Source organism: Cibotium barometz, chromosome 13, assembly GCF_041138505.1.
Source record: "Cibotium barometz isolate CiBa-2024 chromosome 13, ASM4113850v1, whole genome shotgun sequence".
NCBI lineage: Eukaryota > Viridiplantae > Streptophyta > Polypodiopsida > Cyatheales > Cibotiaceae > Cibotium > Cibotium barometz.
In genome coordinates this window covers 4,300,000-4,325,490 of record NC_141058.1, presented here as the reverse complement: position 1 = coordinate 4,325,490, position 25,491 = coordinate 4,300,000, and the positions used below count along the sequence as shown (strand labels likewise).

The 25,491-nt window shown below is 49.1% G+C and overlaps 1 protein-coding gene across 1 annotated transcript in view; it reads left to right on the top strand.

Annotated features, from left to right (window-relative positions):
* Nucleotides 1-25,491, top strand: part of LOC147632290 (lecithin-cholesterol acyltransferase-like 1) — an 80,728-nt gene that overhangs the window by 14,557 nt on the left and 40,680 nt on the right. The gene's annotated exons all lie outside the window — the stretch shown is intronic.

Below are 25,491 nucleotides of genomic sequence, written 5' to 3'. Positions count from 1 at the left end.
GATCTCGAGCCTATGCACTCTTCCCAAGGGCATGAGGAAGGGCTGCACACCTGAGGCTGAGAGAAGAAGAAGGTGGACTGTTCTACACTATGTTAGAATGCTGAAAACACTTATGAATGCTGTGTTACCTTCACCAGATGACTGCTGCATGTATGGATGATGCACAGAAGGCTGGACACTGATGCAAACAGCAGATTCAGGGCTGGAAACTGCTGTAGACTGAATCTTCAGGGCTGGAAACTGCTGTGGACAGAAACGCAATCCTGTAGAGATGCTGTGGGGCTGAAACGCATGAGAAAACAGAGGCTGCAGGCTGCTGCTGTACGGCTGGACAGAAAACGCAGGACTGCTGTACGGCTGGGCAAAAACGCAAGACTGCTGTGCTGAATCTGGCGTTGAACTGGGCTGAATGGTGTGCTGAATCTGGGCCTGAATGGAGCCTGAATCAGGGCTGAATGGATGCTGAAGGCAGGCGCCTAGGGCTGACTGAAGCTATGGTTTCTCAAGGGGCTGGAGAAGCAAGCTTATGGGCTCTAGGGGACTGGATTAGTCTAGGGCTGAAAGCAAGGGGTGCTCCTAGGGCTACGGCTGAGGAGGAGAGCTCTTAGCACAATGAAGACTGAATGAGAAAATAGGCTCTAGGCAAGCCTATTTATACTAACTGGAGGTTGGTCATTTAATAAAGTTTTATATTTATAAATGCCCAATAATGCAAATAATGCTAAATAAATACTATTAAATATGGAAAAAATACCAGATAATTCCAGTAAATTCCCTAAGGCTTCGGGGATGTTCTAAATGATGCACAGGCATATGAATGCATATTATGCAGGATGCAGAGTGCTTTCTGATGCAAACCCTAAGGCTTCTACTGACTCTACATGCATGAATGATTCTCTCCAAGTGGGACTTGACTGACTGACTGACCCACTAAGGCTGAGGAATGACCTACGTAGCTCGTGCCTGACTTATCCTGGACTGAGGATGTACAATGGGGTCACGGCGTACGACAATTATCATCCTATTGGGTTCTAAAACTGTACAACTGTTGCACTTCTGATGATGAGCCATCTTGTCACCATGCACTGAGTGCAGAGTGCATGTGACATTCCCTCCTGATTAGCTTGGCGGCAGGTTCATGGCTTCCAAGTAGTCCGCCAATAACTGGGGGTACTCCTGGAAGAACTCCTCGTCGAGCCATACGGCTTCGTGGGTGCCTCGATCTCGGAATTTCGTATAGAACTGACGAATCCGTCGACCGGAACCATGCTTCCATCGATGAAGAAGGATCTGCTCAGGCTCAATAACTTCTGTCTCATCTACCACGTCTGGCTGCTGTTCATCTGAAACATCAAACACTTCTGGACCAACATATGGTTTTAGCCAAGAAACATGGAAAACATCATGCATTGTCCAACTGGCAAGCAACTTTAACTTCATTGAGACATCACTTATCTTCTTAACTATTGGAAAAGGGCCAAAACTACGGAATGAAAGCTTGGGACAACGTTTGTCCACTTGTTTCAATCTCTGCTTCATGATACGCAAATAGACCCAATCCCCTTCCTTGAAGTGGACATCTCGTCTAGACTTATTTGCCTGTCTGCTATATGCTTCCTGAGCTTTCGTCAAGCAGTCCTTAACTGACTCAATGATCTCGGAAAATGCTTCCGTGGTTTTATTAGCCTCTAAAGATGGAGACACCATTCTCGTCAAAAGAGAAGAAAAACGGCGACCAAAGGCTGCTTCATATGGAGTCCGTCCGACACTGGATGAATGCGTGTCGTTCAAGATAGCTTGGACCAACGGAAGATAGTGCTCCCATTTGGACTGCTGGTCATGACAGTATGACTTGAGGACATCAAAGGCCAATTGATTATAAATTTCTGTCTGGGGATGGAATGCACTAGATAACTGCAACTTTTTTTTTTCCGAGAAAAGATCCTTTCATTAGTTATATAAAAACACCCGTAGGGCTACAAAAGATCTCTCCTGCTCATAAGAGAAACAGAGCAGTGAATACAGCAAGGCAGCCCGGGAGACTCTCCCTAGGTGCTGCAAAATACAAGCATCAGTACAAAGGACTGAGGGGCTAAATCATACAATAGGGGGGGGGAATAGCCAAACAGGTGGCCTGTAATGCCAACGGGGGGATCCCGTGTGTAAGGTGTAGAAGGGGCCGCTGCGCCAGGTGGTGTGAAAGGCCTGGCGCCGCAAGATCGCCTCGTCCGAGTCGCCCCAGATGCGGTCATACTGTCCTCGCAGGGTGTGGATCAACTCCTGCCAAATCCCACGTACAGTCTCTGCCGGTGGCTCCAGTCTCCCCTCAAAGGCCGTGAAACACTGGGCCCTCCAGGTGAACCAGATGGTGAGGCTGCTGAGGAGCTCCCATCGTAAATCCCTCTCCTGTGTCCAGCTGGCGGACGAGAAATCCGGTGTCGGAACCAGGCGAGGCTGGCCCCTAATGAATCTGATGGCCTGACTGTCCTGCTCCATCTCATAGCCCATAGCAGGCCCTGACGAAGTCGACCAAGCAGCGGCACCCCACGTAAACATACCCTCTGGAGAGAGGGGGGCCAGAATACGCAGCATCCGCAGCCAAATCTGCTGCGCCTGAGGGCAATCCCAAAGGCAATGTCTCTGTGTCTCCATAGGGTGGCCGCATCGGATGCAGGCCGCCGGAAGACCGCTGTAAACAAGCCAGGTGCCAACTGCTGAGCCCCTGTGGGCGACCAGCCACTGGAAAGTCGAGATCCTGCGGGCCTGTCGACTAGCCCAGAGCTGAGCCCAAAAATCCTCCAGGAACTCCTGTGAGAGTCCCTGTAGCCGCCAATGCCCCGCTGCAGCTGGAGAGACCATCCTCCTCGCCGTCAAAATATGCCGCCCCAGTCGAACAGTATACTGGAAAAAGGTGATCTCTGTGGCCTCAAGGGATGCATAAGGATCATGCCACTCGTACTCCCCAGGGTCCCACTGTAGCCGGGCCAAGGGGCGCGCTGCATATGCCCATATGCGCCAATCCGGGAGCACATCAGTAGGGTCGGGGTCAATATGCCACTTCCGAGAAGCGACGGCCACAACCCGTATCCTCTGAAAGGTGCACTCTGCAACCAAAGGCGACTCCATCTCCACTCTCTGAAGTCTGCCCTCATCCTGAATCTCATAGCAGAGGCATCTGCCATCCTCAGTGCAAGCTCTGACAGTAATCAGGATCTCCAACTGTGTAAAGGCTCCACCGTGGGGTCACTGGCTCGAAAGGCGTGAACCACTCCTCTGTGAGTGCCTCCTGAATATCATCCCTCATAATCAACCCCCCTCTGAAGTGACTCAGCCTCTCCACCTGGATCTCCTCTGGGAGACTACAGAAGGCCTGCCAGTCTCCAAAACTACGTGCTGGGCCTGCCGCCGCTAAAGGTCCCCAGGTAGACGAGGCCGAGAACCCAGCATATGACCCTGCTCTGTGCGAACCGCTGGGCTCCAGATGAGCGGCTGTCTGGCCCGCTCCTCAACACAAGAAGGAGGTCGCTGAGAGAGCCCCGGTCTCAGCAGCTCCCAAGCTCTCAGGATGCTCAAAGCAAATCTGTCCTCCCATCCTCTACTGAGGCCTGTCCTCCTCATCTCTATGAAGATCCAGCGAATCTCTGGTGCCCAAGTACCCCCTGCTGGGGGAGCCCGAGCCTGCAGCCGCTGCAAGAGAAGCTCTTTCCAAGGCTCAGCGCCTGGAAGCAGCCTCCGAACAGTAAGCTTCCCCAATAAGGCTCTACTCTGATCGACTGGATCTATAATGCCCAAGCCTCCCTGAGCCAGCGGAAGTGTAATAACTGCCCATGCAACCTTTGCCCGGGCTGGCTGACCGTCCCGCCCAGACCAAAGAAAGTTCCTGATCAGTCTCTGTACCTGGCTGATGCAAGAGCTCGAGAAGATCCAGCAAGACGTAATGTACCACATGGTCGCTAACAGCACCTGATTTGCCACCACCACCCTCCCAGCCAAGGATAGTCGAGCTGTACTCCAATACAAAAGCTTCTTCCGAATGCTCAGAAGAAGCCGGGCAATCTGCTGCTCAGGTGACAAATCTAGTCCAATCTGGCATCCCAAATACCGCACTGCTGTGCCAGGAGGAATCCATCTAAAACCGGGGTCCGGGCTCCATGCCGGAGTGGGAGCACTACTGATCCAAAAGGCCACTGTCTTGCGCCAATTGATCAATGCTCCCGAAGCTGCACTAAAAACCTGGAGCGACTGCTCTGCCCGAAGGGCCATGCAAAAATAAGCCCGTGTCGTCTGCAAACTCAGCATCGAGCAGGTCCTCCCCCCTGACTGGGAGCTGGAGTCCTCTCAAACCAACCTCCTCTGCCATCAAATACATGCTCATAGTCTCCGCAAAGAAGAGAAAAAGAAAAGGGGCGAGGGGACACCCCTGACGGACTGATCTGGTCAGCTCAAAACTCGGCCCCCGTCCTCCTGCAATCAAAACCTGGCTACGAGCTGTGGAATACAGAGCCGCCACCCCTCTGATCCATCCTGGCTCAAAGCCCAGGCGAAGCATAGTGCCCTCTAAGAAACCCCAATCAACTCTATCGTATGCCTTCTCAAAATCGAGAAGCATCACGACCAAGTCCTCGCCAAGAAATCTAGCTCGGGCCGTCGCCTCCCAGAAAGTAAAGATGTTGTCAAGGATACTGCGCTCCTTGACGAATCCTGTCTGGGTAGCATGAATCAACTCCCCCAGGAAGGGCTGGATCCTCAAACTCAAGGCCTTTGCTAAGACCTTGTAGACAGTATTGAGGATCGTAATAGGCCTCCAATGCCGAATATCATCTGATACTCCCTCCCCCTTGGGGATAAGAAAGATCAAGCCCTCTGAAAAGCTCTGTGGCATCACCCCAGTGTCCAGAACATACTGAAAGCCCCTGTGGAGGCCTGGCCCCAAAAGGTCCCAATAGCGCATAAAAAAGGCCGGCGTCAGTCCGTCCTCCCCTGGGCAACTATGTCGCGGCAGGACCCTCAAGGCCTTGGCAAGCTCAATCTTTGAAAGAGGCGCACCAAGAACTGTATGCATACGATCTGTGACCCTCCTCTGCACATGGGCCCACACAGTCTGTCTGCAAGCATCTCGATCCTCAGTGGCTGGCTCCGCTGAAAGCAGGTCTCTATAGAATGCAGTGCAGTGGCAATGGCTCTGATCTCCTCGGGCTCAGTAGCTACCGATCCATCCGGTCTACCAAGCTGACGGACTCCTGCTCGAGCATGGCGGGGTCCAGTGATCTCAAAAAACTCCCCAGTCACTCTATCACCAAGCTACGTCCACTGAGAGGCCTGGCGACGGTAGTAAAACTCATGTCTCTGCTCCTCTGCCTCTCTAACCTCCTGGCGTGCCTGGCTCAGCTGTGACGCCACCCACTCACATGCAGGCTGCTGCTCCTGAAGGCGCTGTAGCGAAGCAAGGCTGTGTCTCAGCCGATGCTCCCGCTCGCGAATCTCTCCCAGCCGTGTCAAAGCTGCAGCGTGCAGAAAAGAGCTAAGCTCGATGAGTCCCTGGGCACACTGGCCTGCTGCATCCTGGTCAGAGCATTGACTATCATGCCAGATCCTCTCAATGTCCTCAGCGAGACTGGGATCTGCAAGTACCCTCTCTGGGATCCTCAACTGCAAGCTGGGCTCCCGTGTCCTCTCCTCCAATGTCAAAATAACTGGCGCATGATCTGAAAATGAGGTGCCAGCGAGAATGCCGACGGAGCCCCCTCGCTCCCCTAACCAATCGCCCACATAAAAGCGATCAATCCGTGATAGATTAGTCCCTCCTTGCCGGCGATCCGATCGAGAGAAACTAAGACTGTCCTGAGAGCGGGGAAGACCCCATGCTGCCATGCATCAGTGATCCTCAGTGACATGCAAAACCGGTCCCAAGCTGCAAGCTCCGTGCCGTGCACTGTAACATGACTGCCTCCCACCCTATCGGCCGGGTCCTCAAGCATGTTGAAGTCTCCCCCGACACACCAATGTGCGGCCTCTGGCAATGCATCCGTAACCTGGGTCCAGAACTCTGCTCTGGCACTAGCATGATTGGGCGCATAGACGTTGAGCACGCCCAATAGCTCATCATGCATCCTTAGAATGACATACTGTGCTCTACCAGGCACAATGATCCCTCGATCCACAATGGCCTGCCGCCATACATCTGCAATGACCATGCATACTCCTCCCTGTCCACCCAAAGGACCAAACCCTGCAGACCAAAAGGTGTCCCATCTACCAGGCATCACCGAACCATATCTCCGGATCCTGCTCTCACCCAAGTGGTGCTCCTGCATCATCAAAATATCAATGCTGCCACCAACCAGGCATCTCTGAAGCTCCTGCCTCAAGCAACCACGATAGCGTATAAAATGTGCTCCGCCAAGGCCCTGTACATTCCATGAGATGATCCTCATGGATGACCTGCTGAGGTGGAGGCTCTCTCAGCCGTACGGCGGGCCTTCGCAAGCGGCTTGGATGGAGAGTAGTCCCCATCCGAGCGGCTGCGAATCTGCCCACCCGGTGTACTGCAAGAATCACGGATCAGGCGCCAGTGGCTGTGGCCCATGGCGACTGCCTCCCGCTCTGACAGAGCAACCTCGTGTATACATACATATCCAGGGTCGCGTGCAAGGTCTGCCACTATGCGAACGACCAAATGACGAATCCCTGAGGCATCCACACTCCCAGGATCCAAGAAAAAATGAGCCAACTCCCATAGTCGGCCTATCACATATGTCACCTCCAGATCGCTCACATGATGAGAAAACTCAACTGCCTGAGTCTTCAAAGTGCTACGAGCGAGCTCTAGAGTCCACTCCCGGTCGCAAGGGCCACATAGAGGGAACGAGAAGGCCAGCGCTGAATCAAGTGCCTCCTCCCCGCGGGCCGGAGGTATCACTACATGAACTCGGATGGGTGCTGGCTCATGGGGGCCCTCTGCTCCAAAAAGCCGTGTGAAGGCGTAATCAAAAGCCTCCGAGCGCTGTCTAATGCCGAGGCGACTCAGCCGACTGCGGATAGATGATATCCGTGAAGCCCGAATCGGCATGGTAGGTCTCCTCTGTGGTGCTCGAGCGAGGTCGGTGCTCAGCGCCCTCCGGACTGCAGGTGAGCGCCAGGGGACTGCCAGGGCCTCCCGGGAAGGTGAGGTGGGCGGGGGGGAGGGGGGGGGGTGAGGGGGGTGGAGAGGGAGCCGCTGCCGAAACCGGAGCGGGGATGGGAGGAGGCGAAGGTGGAAGCGAGTCGGTGGGAGGGGACGGGGGTGTGGGGGGTGAAGGAGGGGGTGCTGGCATCTCCTGGTCCTCAGTCGTCGCCGCAGGGGTCTCCTCCTGGAGGGGAGCAAAACTGTTCCTCACGGGAACCCAGTGAGGTTGAGACTGTGGCTGCTGCTGTAGCGGTCTCTGGGCGTGCTGCTGTGGCTGTCTCCCTCGGCGGCGCCCCTGTCCAGGCTGCCACTCCGAGGTCTCTGTGGCCTGAGCAGGTGTCTCGGAGGCAGCCTGCCGAGCCGCATCTGTGGGCGGGCCATCAGGGGCCTGCTGCTGTGGTGAGGGTCGGGGTCTCCTGCGAGGGCAGGCCTTGGCCAGATGACCGACCTGCCTGCAAATGAAGCACTGGTTCGGGAGCCCCGAGAACTCCACTCTCTGATCAATCCATCCCCCCCCTATCCTAGGTAGCTGAATGACCTTAGGAAGGGAGGAGATGTCAGACACCAACACTCTGACCGAAGGTAGCCCAGCTGCTCTGGCCACCACTGAAGCTGCTGTGGGGCCAGTCTCTAGTACCGAGCCCACCAATGCTCCTAGCCTAGAGAGGAGCGGAAGATACTCCCGGCGGAGTCCAGGGAAGCAAACTGTAACATGGAAAAGGCGCTCTCCCTGCTCAGCCGCTGCTGGGTCAAAGCCATGCTGCCAAGGTCTGAAAAAAGCCCGAGCACCCCTGATGTCAAGGGGACTCATGGCGAGGACCTTGGCCACGCTCTGGGCGGTCTCAAACTCGATCTGGTAATGTCCACGGCCCAGAAGCTGTACGTCCAGGATCTTGCCCACATCTGCAAGAAGGCGGGCCTGGAGAAGATCCCGGATCTCCCCTTTGCTGGGGCGAGTGCCGACTATACGGCAGATGGTGGAATGTGCTTGAAGGCGTTCCACCTCTGCGGCGAGGCTCGCTTCCTCTTCCGGCGAAAGAGAAAGCCTGATGGGGGTGTCGGGCGAGGGGGCTGCGGATGAGTCCCTCTGAGGCGGGGCGGGAGGAACCTCCATCAGAGTCTGAAGCTGTGTTGAAGGCGAAGCGGAGACGGAGAACCTGCACGAACCGAGCTGCACACGAGGGTGGGGGAAGGCGAAAAGTAAAAAGGGAAAAAAAATAAAAAATCCCTTGGGGGCGGAGAAAAACAGAGAGGAGAGGAGGGGGGGCAGAGGCGGCGAAGACGGCGGATCCCAAGGGGGGGGCGGAAGCAGCACGAAAAGGGCGAGAGAGGGGGAACGAGAGCTGGCGAAGGGGGGGGGGGCGAGGCGCTGAAGAGGAGGGGGGGTGGGCGCGATGGCGAAGAGCTACGGGAGGGGGGGCGATGGCGAAGAGCAGTGGAGGGGGGGGCGCTTCAGCGCAGGCAAGCCAGGCGAAGGGGGGGGGGGGCGGCGCAAACCTGAGGGCAGGCGGAGGGGGGAAAACGCGATGGCGGGCAGGGAGAGGGGAGTGCAGACAGAAGCGCGAGCAGGGGGGGAGCGCGGAGCTTCAGCGAGCCGTTCTAGAACTTTGAGGGGTTCTCTAAAGTAGACAACTGCAACTTAGTTCCAAAGTTTTCAAATAATGCCCTCCAGAAATGCGAGGTAAACTTGGAATCTCTGTCTGATGTTATGGTGGTAGGCAAACCACAAATTGGATACCAATGCTTGAGAAACAGACGGGCTACGTCCTCGGCTGTGGCCGTATGCTTGCATGGGATGAGCATGCAGAACTTACTAAAGCGATCCACAATGGTAAAACACTGAGTGTTATGGGATCCAGTGGATGCTGGTAGAGGCCCTGCAAAGTCCATAGATATGTCGATAAAAGGTCCGTCTCGGGGATGGGCAAAGGTTGAAGTAAACCTGCCTTCTTTGTATGAGGAACCTTGACTTTTTGACAAATCTTACAGGCTTGTACATGTGCATAGACATCACGCCTCATCTTTGGCCAATAAAAGGACCGTTCTAATTTCTCGAGGGTACTGTTGATACCCCTATGTCCTCCAACTAAGGAGTCATGGGCATCGTGGAGAAGAGCAGAATGCTTTTCCCAAGTAACACAGAGACGGTTCTTGTAGAACAACCAACCGTTCTGTACTGAATAGTGGCCAGGCTCAGAAGTGAGGGCCAAACTATACTGAGTACCAAACTCAGGTGAGTCGACATATTGGTCTTTCATACTATCCAAGTCCTTCCCCGTGATTTCGAGAATGGTAGCTTCTTGGACTGCCTGGATGCTGGACTTTCGACTGAGAGCATCTGCTACTGGGTTATGCTTACCAGGGATGTATTCAATCATACCTCCAAACTGTTGGAAGATTTGACTCCACCTGGCCTGTCGATCACTCCACTGGGCACTTGGCATAGTCTGAAGCCACTTAAGTGCTTGGTGGTCTGTTTTCACTGTGAAAGCCTGTCCCATAAAGAAAAGGCTCCCAATGTTTGAGCGCTGTGATCACACCCAAAAGCTCTTTGTCATATACCGAATAATTCTTTTCAGCGACATCCAACTTTCTGCTGTAGTATGCCACGGGTCTATTGTCCTACTGGAGGACTGCACCTATGGCTACATTGCTGGCATCGGTGACGACCTCGAAAGGTTCGTCCCATGATGCTAACTTTAATACAGGTGCTTCTGAGGCAGCTTTCTGGAGTGCATAGTGTCACAAATCCCTATATTCTAGGGACATGCGGATGCGTGTCAGGCCTAGAAACATGCGGATGCATGTATGTATTATACCTGGGCATGTGTATGGATCATATGAGTGGATGCATATGAGTCCAAGGACATGGCAGGACATTTGTGGACTTTCGGGCGGTGCCCGTGTGGATTCCGGCCATGCACACATGGTGTGTTATGATGGCAGGCGGAATATTTTCAAGTACAAGAATGATGATAGGTGGTTCTCCAAGTTTACATATGCACAATGCATAAATGATGCATGCCATAACTTTATTTTACTTTGTGTGACATTGTCTTGCTGCCTGGACAATGCTTGTTATTTTGGCTTGTGAAGCCCGAGGGACCGGGGACGCCCGGGCACCTTGTGGACACGTGTGTGCACTCCTGCTTGGGCCTAAAACTGTGGGCTTATGGGTTTTGCAGGTGGTAAGTGCGTCCACACTCAATTTACAGCTTATTTCATTTACTACTAAGGTTTATTGGTTTGCAGGTCCACACTCATTAAAAAGTGGCCGGACAACTTATAATGCGTTCGCATTTGGTTGGACCAAAATTAATGAAGCCCGGACAGCTTATGGCCATTTCCCATTTGGCTGGACCTAAACTTATACAAACAGGACAAATGGAGCACTATGGGCTGGACACCTACCTGGACACCTTATGGGGACACTTGTCAGCCTGTATGTGTACCCACCAAGCCCCTTAGGTGGCACTGGAGAAAGGCGCCTCCTTCAAGAGGCCTTTTGGGCTGTTTTATTCATTACTCAACACATTGGAGAGCTGGTTGAAGCTTTGGGAGTTGCTACAGGGCTGGTTGCTTGCTTTCCGGACTCACACAAGCTTGGATAATGATCCCCACACTCTTCTAAAGGGCTGGTTGGTAAATTTCAGACCTGTAATTTCTGGTTATTGCGAGTTTTGGGCTGGTTACAGGTGTCCAAAGCCAACTTGGACAGTACAGGACAGCTCTAGGGACCTCCACAGGGCTGTAGGACCCTTTACAGGTGGAATTCTCGCGATGGAAAGTTGCTGTTTTGGACTAGTTATTGCATAAAACAGGCCGGACAGCAATGGAATATGTGAGCATGGATGTGTCTCAAGGATTCTTGGTGTAACAGGTGTTTAGGGCAAGCATTGGGAACACTTGCTCGCGGAGAACACAGGTTTCTGGATCAGTTTCTTGCGTGGAAACAGGGCCTAAAGATCCATTTACATCTTGTGCAGGGCGGAGTACCTGTGAGGATTGTGATACTCTTGTGCAGGGCGGATGTACCTGTGAAGAGGCTTGTGCAGGGCGGATGTACCTGTGTGTAGGGCGGATGTACCTACAGATTCTCTTGTTTGAAATGTATTCATTCATGATGTATTTGGAAGAATCAGGTGCAGGCTGGTGGTGAATCCCCAGGCACCCGTAATCTTGTACTTTGCAGACTCTTTTGGTAATATAACCTAAAGGGGGGGGGTCAGCCTATCATCGGCCCCTTTATGTGGTGTACTGTCATTTTCAGCTTTGTGGTTGTAATGCTCCAAGTGCTAGGTGCTCAGAATCTTGTTCACATTTATACGATTCCATTACACGCGTCCGCCTCCCGTTACATTGGTATCAGAGCTCAGTTTTTCCCCTTATTGGAAAACGGTCTGAGGCTTGGAATCATAAGTGGTGACCTGATTTGAGTGTCATGGACAGCCACATTTCTGACAGTGTGGAGAACACACAGGACCGTGAATTTCATGGTACAAGGGATGCAAGAGATGCTGCAGGCAATGATGTCTATGGAGATGCAGGTACTCATGACACTATGCATTCTGATTTGGAATCTTTGAGGCGTCAAGTGCGACGCTATAGGGCTGAAACCGAAGAGCTTAGGTCATTGAAAAATGACCCGGATGTACAAAGGGTGTTGGCTGCGAAGGCAAAGGCTTCGGTCCATGAAGTCACTTTTGAAGCAATTGCAAAGGAAATGGATGTTGAGAAACCCCGAGAGCTTGCACTTGCATACCTAATGGTTAAGGGTGATGTATACACTGAAGCAGATGGTAGTTTGGCTTTCAAGAAGCCACCCCTCATGGCTGCCCGTGGTGATGCACATGATACACAACAAGCAGAAAGAGCACAGCAAGTGCTAAATGCTGAAAGGACAAGAGTCCCTGGTGCTAGGCTTGATGCAGGTCAAGAGAAGAGTAAGGATGAGGGATCCTCTACTCATTCCCGCTTTGCTCCAAGAAGACATGTCCATTCTCGTGTTGAGCTTTCCACTCATTTGGAGAGTGTGGCTCAAGAGAGAACGAAGAGGGATCGTGAATCTTCATCGCGGCATCATCATCATGCAGATGAACAGGATGTACATAGGGATGCAAATAGAAGGAAGAAGCCTCGAGAGTTCAAGTCCGGTGACAAGGATGTAAAGTTTGAAAACTTTCAGGGACGGATGGACTCTACCAAAGCACTTGCTTTCATTAGACAGTTTGAGATAGCTTTTTGCAATGAAGACTTTTCGGAAAAGTCTATGCTCAGGCATGTGGGAATGCATCTCAAGGATACGGCAAGTGATTGGTGGCTTGCAAAAATACTTGATGGAAGTGCTGCCCCAACTTGGTCTTCTTTCAAAATTCAGTTTTATGATCAATTCTTACCACCAAACTTTGCAAAGGATGTACGCAAGGAGTGGGATTGGCTGTCCCAAGATGAGGGAGAGTCCGTTGCTTCATACATAGCAAAGTTTTGGAAAGTCCTTCTCAAGGTTACTCCCTTCATGAAGATTGGAGAGGACGAGAAGAAGAGAAAGTTTGAATCGGGGCTCCATCACATCATCCAACAAAGCTTGGGAGTGTACCCAAATAAGACCATACAAGAGCTTATACACTCAGCCATGATTGCGGAGAACTTGCACATAAAAGCACCCACAAATAAGCCATTTGCAGGTCAAAACAAGAGCAAATTCAGGGCTGGTTATGACCAGAAAAAGGGTGGACAGCCACCTAAGAATGCTCCCAAAGATGGCCGAGATGCAAAGGATGACTCCGAAAAGAAGCCGGGGGGTAAACGCCACAATTTTGGGCTCTCAAAACAGCAATTGGAAGAGTACAGGAAGGCTGGAAAATGCTTTAAGTGTGGCAGTAAAGATCATATATATCCTAAATGCCCACAGAATCCTAAGAATGCTGAGCCTAATGTGCAAAAGCCTCTTGTGAATGTTGTACCCGATGTGCAGGGTAATACAGGGCATGAGCCCAAGAGTAGAGTCATATGCAAGGCTTGGGGCAAATTGAAGGATCAGCCCGCTTTGTTTCTTTTTGATGATGCTTCCACAGATAACTTTATATCCGTACAAATGGCTGCCGCCATAGGTCTCAATGTGGAAGACATGGGAATGCAAATGAATGCAGATGCCGCCTTTGAGGGCAAACAGGTTGATGTAACTCCGGTCATTGGTAAGCTCCGTGTACATATACAGGACTACCTCGACTATGAGAGCTTTCTAGTGGCTCCTCTTACAGGTTGTGATGTTTTGTTGGGGATGCCCTGGCATCACCGTTTAGAGCCTGTTAAGGCTTACAAAGAGAAGAAAATCAGCTTTGTACATAGAGGCCGTGAGCACTCTATAGATGCTGGTACTACTGGGAAGTACCATACCTCTTGTAAGCCATGTACAAATTAATAAGGCAATAAAGAAATCAGCTTGTTCTTACTTGGTTTTTGTACGTGATACCATTGAACATTCTAGTGTTGATGTTAGTACATTAGATCAAGACAAGCTTAACTTTTTGAATGAGTTCAAAGATTGTTTTGCAAATGCTTTGCCAGCAAGGTTGCCACCAGAGAGGCCGGAAGATCATTGCATAGATCTAATTCCCGGTAGCTCTCCACCTAATAGGCCACCATATAGGGTGAGTGCTAGTCAACAAGAAGAGATTATGGCACAGGTGAATGAACTTTTGGAAAAGGGTTTGATTCGGCCTAGTTCCTCGCCATATTGCTCGCCGGTACTTCTTGTTCAAAAGAAGGATGGTACTTACAAGATGTGTGTTGATTACCGTGCCCTCAATAAGATAACCATCAAGAATCGGTTTCCCATTCCGCGTATTGATGACATCTTGGACAAGCTTGAAGGTTCGGCATGTTTCAGCCGAATAGACCTCAAGAGTGGGTATCATCAAGTGAGAGTGGCACCTCAAGATGTACACAAGACTGCATTTAGGACAGCCTTTGGTCTTTATGAGTTTTTGGTGGTGCCTTTTGGCCTTACAAATGCACCCGCTACCTTCAACAGGATGATGGACAGGGTGTTCAGAAAGCATAGAAAGTTCACAGGTATATTCTTTAATGACATTATTGTATTCTCAAAGAATGAAGCCCAACATCGTGAGCACCTGGCTATTGTGTTTAAAGAGCTTAAGGAAAATCAGCTCTACATAAATGCAAAAAAGAGTGAATTCTTCCTCCCAGAGATTCACTATCTTGGTCACATTGTATCAAAGGATGGTGTACGCATGGATCCCGCAAAGATACAAGCCATGCAAGAATGGCCAGAGCTGAAATCAGTCCATGAAGTGAGGAGCTTCCTTGGTTTATGTGCTTACTACAGGAGGTTCGTCAAGCATTTTGCTTTCATTGCCGCTCCGTTACATGATTTAACGAAGAAGAAAGCAATCTTTAAATGGACACAAGAAGAGAGAGATGCCTTTCAAAAGTTGAAGAGTGCAATCATCTCGGGACCGGTACTCATTATTCCGGATTTGCACAAACCTTTTGTCGTGGAATGTGATGCAAGTGGGGACTGCATAGGGGCTGTTTTGAACCAAGAAGGACATGCCATTGCCTATGAGAGCAGACGCTTGCAACATGCAGAACTTCACTTACAGGTTTATGAGAAGGAGTTGTTGGCTGTAATTCATGCCCTTACTATTTGGAAACACTATCTTTTAGGGGCTGATTTTATGGTCAAAACTGATCATCAAAGTTTGAGATATTTTTTGACTCAAAGTAAGCTCTCAGAGAAACATATGAGATGGGCAAATCTTCTCTCAATGTTTCATTTTTAGATTTTACACACTCCAGGGAAAAAGAATGTGGTGGCAAATGCCTTATCTAGACGACCACAGGTTCATGCTATTACAGTTGCATACCATGAGGACTTATTGGATATGCGTAATACTTATCATTTGGATGAGGATTTTGCACATGTATGGGCTGATTTGCAAGAGGGTATTGCTGTCCCATCTTATGCCATAAGAGATGGATATCTCATGATGCAAAATCGTATGTGTGTGGTAAAGAACCTTCGCCATAAGGTTATGGATGAGTGTCATGCTCCTCCATATGCAGGTCATAGAGGCATTTTGGCCACAGCACAAGCTTTGGAGAGGTATTTCTTTTGGCCACATATTCGCAAGGATATTGAAGCATATGTACGTGAATGTATGGTATGTCAAAAGGTCAAGTTTGACCGACATAAAGCACCTGGATTGCTTCAGCCTTTGCCTATACCAAATGAACCATGGGAAAGCATTGCTATGGATTTCATTATGGATTTGCCAAGGACGCCACAGGGAAATGATGCTATTTGGACCATCATTGACAGGTTTAGCAAGCAGGCACATTTCATTCCCGTGCGCAAGACAATAAAGCCAGATCATATGGCTAGAATGTTTTTGGCACAGATATTCAAACACCATGGCATGCCTAAATCTATTGTGGGGGATAGAGATCCTAGAACCACAAGCTTATTTCGGCGCGCATTGTTTGACAATATGGGTACAAAGCTGAACTTCTCATCAGCTTACCATCCACAGACATATGGGCAAAGTGAAATAGCAAATTCAGCCGTCCTCGACTCGCTGAAATCTTATGTATCCGACCGCAAATCGGATTGGGAGAAGTATTTACCACTCGTGGAATTTGCCTACAACAACACGGTACATACTTCTACGGGCAAGGCGCCCTTTGAGATTATCTATGGCAAGGTGGTACTACCACCCATCCTTCGTACAAAGGATGAGATTTTTGCAGCAGATGAGTATGTCAGAGACTTGGATACTGCATTTGCACAGGTACGGACAGCCATAGAGAGGTCTCAAACCAAGAATAAAAAGGCAGCTGATAAGCATAGAAGGGATGTACAATTCAAACAAGGTGATTGGGTCTTGCTGAAATTTGAAAAGGCACGCCTTCGGAAGAGGCCAGGAAAAGAGGGAAAGTACCCTAAACTTTCCAACAGGTATTATGGACCTTCTCAGATCTTGGAGAAGATCAATGATGTTGCATTTCGGCTTGTACTCCTAGATCATTGGAACATGCATAATGCTTTTCATGTGAGCCTATTGAGGCCTTATGTGGGACCGACACCGTTTGAGCCAGTTTTGGAAGACCCACTCGAGGTGGATGAGCTGGAAGAGATTCTTCAACCTGAACAGATTGTTTTTCACAAGGAATGAAAGCTTGCGGGAGGCAAACTTGTTCGTAGGTACCTTGTGAAGTTCAAGAATTATTCAGCTTTGGATGCGAAATGGATGGATAAGGCCTACTTCGAGGATTACCCAGATCTTTTGAAGGCCTATCTGGAGGCTTTTCAGTTGCGGTCAACTGATTAGAAGCCGGGGGGATGTCACAAATCCCTATATTCTAGGGACATGCGGATGCGTGTCAGGCCTAGAAACATGCGGATGCATGTATGTATTATACCTGGGCATGTGTATGGATCATATGAGTGGATGCATATGAGTCCAAGGACATGGCAGGACATTTGTGGACTTTCGAGCGGTGCCCGTGTGGATTCCGGCCATGCACACATGGTGTGTTATGATGGCAGGCGGAATATTTTCAAGTACAAGAATGATGATAGGTGGTTCTCCAAGTTTACATATGCACAATGCATAAATGATGCATGCCATAACTTTATTTTACTTTGTGTGACATTGTCTTGCTGCCTGGACAATGCTTGTTATTTTGGCTTGTGAAGCCCGAGGGACCGGGGACGCCCGGGCACCTTGTGGACACGTGTGTGCACTCCTGCTTCATTTACTACTAAGGTTTATTGGTTTGCAGGTCCACACTCATTAAAAAGTGGCCGGACAACTTATAATGCGTTCGCATTTGGTTGGACCAAAATTAATGAAGCCCGGACAGCTTATGGCCATTTCCCATTTGGTTGGACCTAAACTTATACAAACAGGACAAATGGAGCACTATGGGCTGGACACCTACCTGGACACCTTATGGGGACACTTGTCAGCCTGTATGTGTACCCACCAAGCCCCTTAGGTGGCACTGGAGAAAGGCGCCTCCTTCAAGAGGCCTTTTGGGCTGTTTTATTCATTACTCAACACATTGGAGAGCTGGTTGAAGCTTTGGGAGTTGCTACAGGGCTGGTTGCTTGCTTTCCGGACTCACACAAGCTTGGATAATGATCCCCACACTCTTCTAAAGGGCTGGTTGGTAAATTTCAGACTGTAATTTCTGGTTATTGCGAGTTTTCGGCTGGTTACAGGTGTCCAAAGTCAACTTGGACAGTACAGGACAGCTCTAGGGACCTCCACAGGACTGTAGGACCCTTTACAGGTGGAATTCTCGTGATGGAAAGTTGCTGTTTTGGACTGGTTATTGCATAAAACAGGCCGGACAGCAATGGAATATGTGAGCATGGATGTGTCTCAAGGATTCTTGGTGTAACAGGTGTTTAGGGCAAGCATTGGGAACACTTGCTCGCGGAGAACACAGGTTTCTAGATCAGTTTCTTGCGTGGAAACAGGGCCTAAAGATCCATTTACATCTTGTGCAGGGCGGAGTACCTGTGAGGATTGTGATACTCTTGTGCAGGGCGGATGTACCTGTGAAGAGGCTTGTGCAGGGCGGATGTACCTGTGTGTAGGGCGGATGTACCTACAGATTCTCTTGTTTGAAATGTATTCATTCATGATGTATTTGAAAGAATCAGTGGTGAATCCCCAGGCACCCGTAATCTTGTACTTTGCAGACTCTTTTGGTAATATAACCTAAAGGGGGGGGGTCAGCCTATCATCGGCCCCTTTATGTGGTGTACTGTCATTTTCAGCTTTGTGGTTGTAATGCTCAAGTGTTAGGTGCTCAGAATCTTGTTCACATTTATACGATTCCATTACACGCGTCCGCCTCCCGTTACACACAGAATGCATCAAGTGCCTTACCTGTAACTGAGACTTTCTGCTTGCGAGTCTTCACCCCCTTGAGCAAGTCGGTAAGAGGTGCTGCAAGGTTGGAAAACTGATGGACATGTGTGCTATAGGCCTGACAAAGACCTACGAATGAACGGATTTCTTGGGCGGTCTTAGGAATGTCCCAATCTAAGATCTCCTGAACCTTTGATGGGTCCAGTCTAATCCCATCGGGACCGATGATGTAGCCCAAATACTGAACTTCCTTAACACGAAAGATAGACTTTTTGGCGTTTATGTAGAGCTGATTATCTCGCAAAAGTTGCAAGACTTTCTCCACATCTTTCTCATGCTGCTCCGCAGTTGCTGAGAAGACTAGTATGTCATCAAGGAATATGAAAACACACTTCCCAATGTGGACTGCGAAAATCCTAGACATCATCTTATTGAACGTTGCGGGTGCATTTGTAAGCCCAAAAGGCATGACTACGAACTCGTAGTGACCACGCTCTGTCCTGAAAGCTGTTTTTGGAATGTCAGCTTCAAAAATGCGGACCTGATGGTAACCACTCTTGAGGTCGATCTTAGTGAAAAACTTAGCACCGTCTAAACGCTCCAAAATGTACTCTATCTTGGGCATAGGAAACTTATTCTTGAGAGTGAGTTTGTTTAATGCCCTGTAGTCTACACAAAGGCGTGCAGACTTGTCCTTCTTTTGGACAAATAGGATAGGTGCAGCAAATGGGGAGGAAGAAGGCCGAATGAATCCGGCTCGGAGAAGCTCAGATAACTGCTTTTTCAACTTGCCCTCTAAAGTCTTGGAAAGACGATAGGGAAACCTGCTAGGAGGATCTGATCTAGGGACCAAATCAATGTGATGGTCCTCAAGGCGAGAGGGTGGGAGACTGGGTGGGAGATCGTCCCTAAGCATAATGTCCTGGTGTCTGGATAGGAGGTCTGCTAACTGAGGGATTGAAGATGTAATGAGGGAGGGGCTGTTTGAGCACGAACATAAAGGAGTGCTCCTTCTGCTCCCTTGCGGATAGCTCGTCTGGCCTGGAGATGTGAAATCAATGGGATGCCAAGAAAGCTTCTATCCCCACGAATCATGACAGGCTCAGGAAAACCTTTACAAATAGTAAAAGTGTCCTGCCTTCAATTGGGAATAGGCTCATACTGACGGAACCACTGAATTCCTAAGATCATGTCACACCCCAACAAAGGTGAGACGATGAAATCTCGTTGAAATGAGGCATTCTGAACTTCAAAGGCAAACTGCTGTGCCTTCTGGGAAATGTGGGTGCGAAGACCAGGTGTAAACCCGTCCACATCCAGATGATATGGGACTAAAGTGCAGTTCAATTTATTAGCCAACTGGGGAGAGATGGCGTCTTCAAAACTACCCATATCGAAAAGGACTACAAACTGTCGGCCCTGGGCAGGGCCATAAGCTCGGATGAGGCTCTTCTGAGCAGCATCGCTCTCACCCTCCTGCTTAGCATCAAATACCACGGATGGCATAGGATGCATGGAAGGTAAAAGTTGAACTGCATTTGAGGTAGTAGGCAGGGCTGGAGGAGCTGGGGAGGCTGTGGCAACTGTGGCAGAAGGAGCTTTGGCAGCTTGTGCCGCTTGCCATTTGTGGCAATCCCTTCTTACCATGCCCTATAATATGACAGAAAAAACATCTATTTTCTGACTGGTACTTCCTTTGCTCCTCTGGAGGAAGATAACCTCCAGTAATGCCTGCTTTAGCCTTTTCATCAGGGGTTTTCTAGGTTCCTTATCCTTCTTACCCCCTGAACTGGAGCTATTACTGCTGTCCTTCTTAGCATCTTTAGAAGATGCGTTACCTTTCCCTGTCTGTGGAGCTGATTGCTGCTGCTGGGGTTTGGTACTGGACTGAGATGCTTGCTTGGGCTTGCCCCCGTTAAGCTTCATTTCTTCATTCTGAGCGAGAGTCAGAGCCCGGTCATATGTACTTGGTTCAAAGTTACGAACTGTGAACCGAATGTTGGAGTCCAATCCACGAATGAATTGCTCCATCTTGGCCTGCTCAGATAACCCTAACTGCTGTGCTAAAGTAATAACCTTACCGAAAAACTGAAGCACTGGGGATCCGTTCTGTCTGAGTCCATAGAACTCGTCTTTCAGACTGGTCATGTACTGGGGCGGGAGAAATCTGGTCTTCAGGTCATGGACAAAGATGTCCCAGTCAAAGGCTGTGACACCTGTGGCCTGGTCTATATGAATACTAGACCAATGCTGCCACCAAGTGACTGCCTCACCAGTGAGATGGGGAGCCGCTAAGTGGACTTTGTCTTGTGGGTCTGTGATCCTAGCTAATGGAAAATGAGCATTAAACTGATGAACAAATTGATTAACTGAAGAATGATCACACTTACCATCATACTTGCTGAAATTTGGTTGACTGCGAATGATGGTGGTTGATGCTGCTGCTGCGGGCTGCTGGCTGGTGACACCTATGACTGGGGAGACTGAGGAGAGCTGCTGATACCTCAAGTGTATGGCCTCCTTTTCCCGTTGGTGTTCGAGTAACATACGTTCTCCATCAAGCTCACGTTGGTGTTTTCGAGCGGCGAGTTCGGCCTGACGCCGGTCTTCGTCGATCCTGCGTTGGGCTTCCTCATAGTCCCGTCTTTCTTCTTTTTCTCTTCTCCTTCGGGCCTTGTCCTCTCTCCTTTGTTGTTCCATCTGAAAGAAGAGGGAGATGTAGTCGGGTGCTGCTGGAGGTGTAGAAGGACGTGCTGCTGCTGCCTCCAAGAGTTGGAGACGCTCCATGAGTAGTTGGTTCTGAGCTCTAAGAAGAGCTATGGTGTCTGCTGTAGGCGGAAGAACAAGGTCTCCTTCGGGGGAGACGTCTTCCGGCTGATGAGTACTCTCTCCTGTAGACATGATGCTGAAGTCGGTGGTCGTGCCGAAATGCCATCTAACCATCCAAGGATGCCCCCACGCTAGGATACGGTGTGTGTGGACAATCTGAATCTGATACCAATGTGATATGCAGCGGAAGTCTTTGTATTGGAAGATCCTGTCACACAAATGCTCACACCGTCTTCTGTATCCTGAGTTTCGTGAGTTTAGCAATCCATTTCAATACTTCAAACTTTAAAGAGATGAGAGAGAGAGATATGAGAACTGTACACCAGATTGGGTCCCGAATTATCCACTGAAGGGCCCCCTATCCCGATAACGAGATAGTATTTGCTTTATTTCTTTAGAGAGAATGACTGTGGACTGTAGATAAGCCAAACGCAAGATCTCGGAGGATCGGAGAGTGGCTGATCTGTACACTGCTGTAGAAACACCTCGATGACTTGATCTCGAGCCTATGCACTCTTCCCAAGGGCATGAGGAAGGGCTGCACACCTGAGGCTGAGAGAAGAAGAAGGTGGACTGTTCTACACTATGTTAGAATGCTGAAAACACTTATGAATGCTGTGTTACCTTCACCAGATGACTACTGCATGTATGGATGATGCACAGAAGGCTGGACACTGATGCAAACAGCAGATTCAGGGCTGGAAACTGCTGTAGACTGAATCTTCAGGGCTGGAAATTGCTGTGGACAGAAACGCAATCCTGTAGAGATGCTGTGGGACTGAAACGCATGAGAAAACAGAGGCTGCAGGCTGCTGCTGTATGGCTGGACAGAAAACGCAGGACTGCTGTACGGCTGGGCAAAAACGCAGGACTGCTGTGCTGAATCTGGCGTTGAACTGGGCTGAATGGTGTGCTGAATCTGGGCCTGAATGGAGCCTGAATCAGGGCTGAATGGATGCTGAAGGCAGGCGCCTAGGGCTGACTGAAGCTATGGTTTCTCAAGGGGCTGGAGAAGCAAGCTTATTAGCACAATGAAGACTGAATGAGAAAATAGGCTCTAGGCAAGCCTATTTATACTAACTGGAGGTTGGTCATTTAATAAAGTTTTATATTTATAAATGCCCAATAATGCAAATAATGCTAAATAAATACTATTAAATATGGGAAAAATACCAGATAATTCCAGTAAATTCCCTAATGCTTCGGGGATGTTCTAAATGATGCACAGGCATATGAATGCATATTATGCAGGATGCAGAGTGCTTTCTGATGCAAACCCTAAGGCTTCTACTGACTCTACATGCATGAATGATTCTCTCCAAGTGGGACTTGATTGACTGACTGCCCCACTAAGGCTGAGGAATGACCTACGTAGCTCGTGCCTGACTTATCCTGGACTCAGGATGTACAATGGGGTCACGGCGTATGACAATTATCATCCTATTGGGTTCTAAAACTGTACAACTGTTGCACTTCTGATGATGAGCCATCTTGTCACCATGCACTGAGTGTAGAGTGCATGTGACAGTACCCAAGTTGTCAAACAACCCTCTCCAAAACAAACTCGTCATCCGTGGATCACGGTCACTAATGATAGACGTAGGCAAGCCATGATACTTGAAGATGTTCGCCATGAACAACTTCACCATATGATCCACTTTGATCGTCTTACGCACGGGAATGAAATGAGCCTGCTTACTGAACTTGCATATGATAGTCCAAATGCCATCATTGCCCGTTTGTGTCCGTGGAAGATCAAATATAAAATCCATGGCAATGCTCTCCCAAGGTCTATCTGGAATAGGTAAAGGCTGTAATAACCCTGGTGTCTTTTGACGGTCAAACTTTACCTTCTGACATACGATGCATTGCCTCACAAAGGCATCAACATCTCTTCTCAAGGTTGGCCAATAAAAGAAAGTCTCCACTGCTTTTACCGTGGCGTCAATACCTCTATGACCTGCATACGGTGGAGCATGACTTTCAATCATAACCTTGAGTCGCAATGGCCTGGCAACACACAGTATGCCATGCATCAATAAAAACCCATCTCTGAGAGTATAATGCTCATGCTGCTGACCCTCAAACATTTGATCATACAACTTTTCAAAGTCCTCATCATGGGCATACTGCTCTTTCATTTCATCAAGCTCATGATGATAAGCAAGTGAAACTGCAGAGACCTGTGGCTTGCGTGACAAAGCATCTGCCACTACATTCTTTTTGCCTTCCACATGCACAATCTGGAAGTGAAACATAGACAAAAAGTTTGCCCAACGCATATGCTTCTCTGAAAGCTTAGTTTGCGTGAGGAAATAACGCAAGGTCTGATGATCTGTCTGCACAGAGAAATCAGCCCCAAGCAAGTAGTGTTTCCATGTAGAAAGAGCGTGAATTACAGCCAACATCTCTTTCTCATAAACCTGTAAATGCTTCTCGGCATCTTTCTACTCTCATAGGCTATGACATGTCCCTCTTGCATGAGAACTGCACCAATGCTACTTCCGCATGCATCACATTGGACAACAAAAGCCTTTCGGAGGTCCGGTAACACCAATAATGGATCCGAAGTAAGCTTTTCTTTGAGCTTTTTGAATGCTGTAATTTCCCGATCAGCCCATCTAAACGGAGTTGCCTTCTTTGTCAAGGCATGAAGAGGCGAAGCAATTTCAGCAAAGTACCGTATGTACCGCCTGTAATAGGAACACAATCCTAGAAAGCTGCGTACATCATGCACGGTCCTCAAATCTGGCCAATTAAGAATTGCTTCCACCTTTACTGGATCCATACGGACTCCATGCTTAGACACAATATGCCCCAAGAAATGTATCTCTTGCAAAAAGAACTCACTCTTTTTGCCATTAACAACCAGCCTATGGTTTCTGAGTTCTGCAAACACAATGGCCAAATGCCTTCTATGCTCTTCCTCAGTTTGTGAATGCACAATCATATCATCAAAGAATGTGCCCACAAACTCTCTATGAGGCCTGAAAATCCTATCCATTATTCTGTTAAATGTGGCAGGTGCATTTGTCAAACCAAAGGGCATAACCAAGAATTCATATAATCCAAACGTGGTTCGGAATGCTGTCTTATGCACATCCTCGGGTCTAATTCGTATCTGATGATACCCGCTTTTCAAGTCAATATGACTAAAGACTGTGGAGCCTGTAAGCGGTCCAAAATGTCATCGATCCTCGGTATGGGGAACCGATTCTTGATGGTGTTCTTGTTCAGCGCCCTATAGTCAATACACATGCGCCAAGAACCATCCTTCTTTTGCACCAAGAGTACAGGTGAGCAAAAGGGTGATGAGCTAGGCTGTATCAACCCTTTATTTAAAAGCTCCTGCACTTGACTCATAATCTCTTCCTGTTGGGCTGCACTAACAAGGTACGGCGGTCTATTCGGTGGAGTACTACCAGGAATTAGATCAATGGCATGATCTTCTGGCCTCTCAGGAGGAAGTTCTCCTGGCAATGACTGTAACGGGAGGCGGATGCGTGTATTGGAATCGTATAAATGTGAACAAGATTCTGAGCACTTAACACTTGAGCATTACAACCACAAAGCTGAAAATGACAGTACACCACATAAAGGGGCCGATGATAGGCTGACCCCCCTCCTTTAGGTTATATTACCAAAAGAGTCTGCAAAGTACAAGATTACGGGTGCCTGGGGATTCACCACCAACCTGCACCTGATTCTTCCAAATACATTATGAATGAATACATTTCAAACAAGAGAGTCTGTAGGTACATCCGCCCTGCACACAGGTACATCCGCCCTGCACAAGCCTCTTCACAGGTACATCCGCCCTACACAAGAGTATCACAATCCTCAGAGGTACTCCGCCCTGCACAAAATGTAAATGGATCTTTTGGCCCTGTTTCCACGCGAGAAACTGATCCAGAAACCTGTGTTCTCCGCGAGCAAGTGTTCCCAATGCTTGCCCTAAGCACCTGCTATACCAGGAATCCTTGAGACACATCCATGCTCACATATTCCATTGCTGTCCGGCCTGTTTTGTGCAATAACCAATCCAAAACAACAACTTTCTGTCGCGAGAAATCCACCTGTAAAGGGTCCTACAGCCCTGTGGAGGTCCCTAGAGCTGTCCTGTACTGTCCAAGTTGACTTTGGACACCTGTAACCAGCCCAAAACTCGCAATAACCAGAAATTGCAGGTCTGAAATTTACCAACCAACCCTTTAGAAGAGTGTGGGGATCGTTGTCCAAGCTTGGGTGAGTCCGGGAAGCAAGCAACCAGCCCTGTAGCAACTCCCAAAGCTCCAACCAGCTCTCCAATATGTTGAATAATGAATAAAACAGCCCAAGAGGGCCTCTTGAGGGAGGCGCCTTTTTCCAAGGGGCCTGGTGGGTACACATACTGGCTGACATGTGTCCCCATAAGGTGTCCAGGTAGGTGTCCAGCCCATAGTGCTCCATTTGTCCTGTTTGTATAAGTTTAGGTCCAACCAAATGGGAAATGGCCATAAGCTGTCCGGACTTCATTAATTTTGGTCCAACCAAATGCGAACGCATTATAAGTTGTCGGGACACTTATTAATGAGTGTGGACCTACAAACC